Below are 4,812 nucleotides of genomic sequence, written 5' to 3' on the forward strand. Positions count from 1 at the left end.
TCTAGCAGTAGCAAATTTTATAGAATTATTTCCAGTTGTTATGGAGCTGATTTTAATCTTCATTATACTTAGTAGATACTTAGTAGATATTATTCAAAGAAATTAGAAAATAAATTTTATAAATGATACTAAATGGAATGCTTCTGTGTGTTCCATTATTTCATGTATGTTATATAGAATGTTTCAAACATATTATATATTGTTAGTATATATCAAAGCAATGAACAGATATTCTAAATTTCTTTGTGTCACCTAAAAATACATATTTCCACTTAGCACAGTACTCTTTTGCTTTATTAATGTCATGAAAAATTTGTGTTTGTGTGTTTCACACATGATGGGATTTCATGAATCAAATCTTAACATGGTTACTTATTTTGATTTAGAATATCACAACGTGTTAAGTAGAACGGAGATTACTAGTGGCTTAATTCTATCTGATTTCCATCTCTGAACACTCTGAATAACTTGCCAAGCTTAAGTCTCCATATCTGACCTCCACGGAATAAAGACTACATATCCTAGCCTCACTTGTAGCTGTATATGACCAGATTACTAAGCTTTAGCAAATAGCATATTAAGATAATTTCCCCAGATGTCTGCTAATGTGTGCTCGGCCTATTTTTTTCCCTTCCTCCATCATGCCATTTGGATCCTAAGCACCGTATCTGGAGCTTCTGTGCTGTGAGAATGAGCATCATAGGCTACAGATGGAGGAGCCAAGCACTTTTGTCCCAAGAAATATTTTAGAGCAGTAGAGTCTCATGAGTCCAGGAATGCCTTCCTTTGAATTCACAGGTAGGAGAGAAAGCACTTCTGTCTTTTTAAAGCCATATTTTGTTTTTGGTACAGCTGAATTTAACCTTAATTCAATAATCACTGAGCTGAAACACTGTATTCTCCGTGGTAATAGATCTGCAGGAGCGTTTCAGATATAAGAAAAGGGAAAGAAAGGAAAGGAAAATCAGGTTAAAATCATAAGATGATGATGACGTTCTACTTAATCCATGATTCCTAATTTTGATGACAGTCTGCCTTGATACTTTTTCGCAAACATTAAAATATGTGAGGCTTTTTTTCAACCTTCCTTTTTGCACTGATGTTAAATACCATATGTTATGCTATACGTATGAATGTGCAGCACAATGCATGAAGCAATGCAAGAGGAAGGGCAAATGCATTTCCTAAGATATCCTTCAATGCCTCTCTCTCTTTGAAAACTATGCTTAAGTTCCATAAGACCTCCTCACACCCCTCCTTGAAATTCCTCAATGTCTTAACATCACCTTGGGAACAGAATCCAAAATATTTCATATAAAATCCATTGCCTTTCAATATCTGGCACTGTTCTTTTTCTCCTTTTCCCTTCTCCTGTCAAGGTTTCCCCAGGAAATACCAAGACTCACTCATATCTTATTACACTGTCTCCTTGCTCTTATTAGACTGCATGAACTTTGTATAATTTGTTTGTTCTAATTGACAATCCCACTTCTCTGATGGATCTAAAAACATCCTTTGAGTGAATCTTCAGAGACCAGTTTGTTCCCAAAGATCACGTTCTCTCCATTGTCACATCATATTGTATTGAGTTATTTACTTGTGTCTTCCAGATTGTGTTGGTACTTGTGATTCCAGATTGTAACTCTGCCACAATTTAACTTTATCTGTTCATTCTGAATTATTAGCACAATCTGGGGCACTCAGCCAAGGCTCAGTTGAATGAGCAAATAAAGCCAGCTTTGGGATTCTGGATTCTAAGTATTACAGTTATTGTCACTGGACCTTAGACAATTTTTTCATATATAAAATGCATTAGAATAAGCTCTATAAGAATTAGTAAGAGCTGTGGCAGGATTAAGAGTACCTGACTAGGCTCAGTGCTATGGCATAGTAGGTTAAGCCTCAGCCTGCATTTCCATCATCCCATGTGGGTTCCAGTTCGAGTCCTGGCTACTCCACTTCCTATCCAGCTCTGTGCTTATGGCCTAGGAAAGCATTGAAAGATGGCTCAAATGCTTGGGCCCCTGAACACATGTGGGAGACCTAGAAGAAACTCCTGTGTCCTGACTTCCAATGGGCACAGCTCCAGCCATTGCAACCATTTGGGGAGTAAACCAGTGGATGGAAGACCCCTCTCTCTGTCTCTCCATCTCGCAAACTCTGCCTCTCAAATAAATAATCTTAAAAAAAAAAAAAAGAGTACCTGACTGACTCAAAATAACCATAACTGCAGAGACAATAAAAACAAAATAACCTTTAAGAGTAAGTATATGCTACAGTTTATAAGAAATACTGTTATCGGCATCTGTCAATTTTTGTGTTCTAGAACTTATTCACAAATTGGCTATAAGATAAATTTTAATTATAATTTTTATATTTCTTGAAAATCAATTAAAAGTGAACACAATTAAGACACATAGTATTTGCACACATATTGATTACAAATATTTAACAAGAGCACTTCTTAAGAAGGGCTAATAGTTTTCTTGTATGATATATAGTGCATGCGTATTTTTTAATACATTTACCACGTACATTTTGAAAGAGTTTTTGGACACATTTTAGAAATATCTACATAAATGTGTCAAACTGACACCAGCCCCAAAAGAAACTTCCTGATGAGTATAACAGACCTACAATGGTATTTAGAGTTTAATTTTTTTCTAGAGTGTATTTTATAAGGATTTCTGTGGTTAGCTAGTTTACTTTTCCAATAAAACTTGAAATATTGGCCGGCGCCGCAGCTCACTAGGCTAATCCTCCGCCTTGCAGCGCTGGCACACCGGGTTCTAGTCCCGGTCGGGGCACTGATCCTGTCCCGGTTGCCCCTCTTCCAGGCCAGCTCTCTGCTGTGGCCAGGGAGTGCAGTGGAGGATGGCCCAAGTGCTTGGGCCCTGCACCCGATGGGAGACCAGGAGAAGCACCTGGCTCCTGCCATCGGATCAGCGTGGTGCGCCGGCTGCAGCGCGCCTACCGCGGCGGCCGTTGGAGGGTGAACCAATGGCAAAAAGGAAGACCTTTCTCTCTGTCTCTCTCTCTCTCACTGTCCACTCTGCCTGTCAAAAAAAAAAAAAAAAAAAAAAAAACCTTGAAATATTAATCATCTCTTTAGGAATATTTGTTTCCCTAAATTACATGAAATATATTGACTTAAAATATAGTTGTTACCATCATGATTCCTATTTGTAAGGAAGTTGAAGTAATGATTTTTTTTTTTTAGATTTATTAATTCATCTGAAAGGCAGAGTTACAGAGAGAGAGAAAGAGAGTTACCATCTGCTGATTCACTCTCTAAAAAATATTTGTAACAGCCAGGTCTGGGCCAGACCGAAACCAGGCACCAGAGCTTCCTCTAGGTCTACCATGTGGGTACAGAGGCCCAGGAACTTGGACTACCTTCCTCTGCTTTCCTAGGCACATTAGGAGGGAGCTGAATCAGAAATGGAGCAATGAAGACTCAAACCAGTGCCCATACAGGATGCTAACACTGAAGGCAGCAGCTCTATCCACTGCACCACAGCACTGGCCCAGTAATGAGTTTTTAAGCATGCCATATTTATGTCAAATTTCATGAAAAATATCAAGGCAAACCAACTTTGTTTTTTTTTCTTTTTTTAAACTTTGATTTAATAAATATAAATTTCCAAAGTACAGCTTTTAAATTACAGTGGCTCCCCCCCCATAACTTCCCTCCCACCCACAACCCTCCCATCTCCCACTCTCTCTCCCATCCCATTCACATCAAGATTCATTTTCTTTTTTCTTTTTTCTTTTTTTTTTTTTGACAGGCAGAGTGGACAGTGAGAGAGAGAGACAGAGAGAAAGGTCTTCCTTTGCCGTTGGTTCACCCTCCAGTGGCCGCTGCAGCCGGGGCACTGTGGCCAGCACACTGCGCTGATCTGAAGGCAGGAGCCAGGTGCCTCTCCTGGTCTCCCATGGGGTGCAGGGCCCAAGCACTTGGGCCATCCTCCACTGCACTCCCTGGCCACAGCAGAGAGCTGGCCTGGAAGAGGGGCAACCAGGACAGAATCTGGTGCCCCGACCGGGACTAGAACCCGGTGTACCGGCGCCACAAGGTGGAGGATTAGCCTGTTGAGCCACGGCACCGGCCATCAAGATTCATTTTCAATTATCTTTATATACAGAAGATCTACTTAGTATTTACTAAGTAAAGATTTCAACAGTTTGCACCCACACAGAAACGCAAAGTATAAAGTACTGTTTGAGTACTAGTTATACCGTTAATTCACATAGTTTAGCACATTAAGGACAGAGATCCTACATGGGGAGTAAGTGCACAGTGACTCTTGTTGTTGATTTAACAATTGACACTCTTATTTATGATGTCAGTAATCACCATAGGCTCTTGTCATGAGCTGCCAAGGCTATGGAAGCCTTTTGAGTTTGCCAACTCCGATCTTATTTAGATAAGGTCATAGTCAAAGTGGAAGTTCTCTCCTCCCTTCAGAGAAAGGTACCTCCTTCTTTGATGACCTGTGCTTTCCACTTGGATCTCACTTGTGGAGATCTTTCATTTCGGTCATTTTTTTTTTTTTTTTTGGATAGAGTGTCTTGGCTTTCCATGCCTGAAATACTCTCATGGGCTTTTTAGCCAGATCTGAATGCCTTAAGGACTGATTCTGAGGCCAGAGTGCTGTTTAGACATCTGCCATTCTATGAGTCTGCTGTGTATCCCACTTTCCACGTTGGATTGTTCTCTCCTTTTTAATTCTATCAGTTAGTATTAGCAGACACTAGTCTTGTTTATGTGATTCCTTTGACTCCTAATCCTATCATTATGATCAATTATGA

Source organism: Lepus europaeus, chromosome 15 (genome assembly GCF_033115175.1).
Source record: "Lepus europaeus isolate LE1 chromosome 15, mLepTim1.pri, whole genome shotgun sequence".
Lineage (NCBI taxonomy): Eukaryota > Metazoa > Chordata > Mammalia > Lagomorpha > Leporidae > Lepus > Lepus europaeus.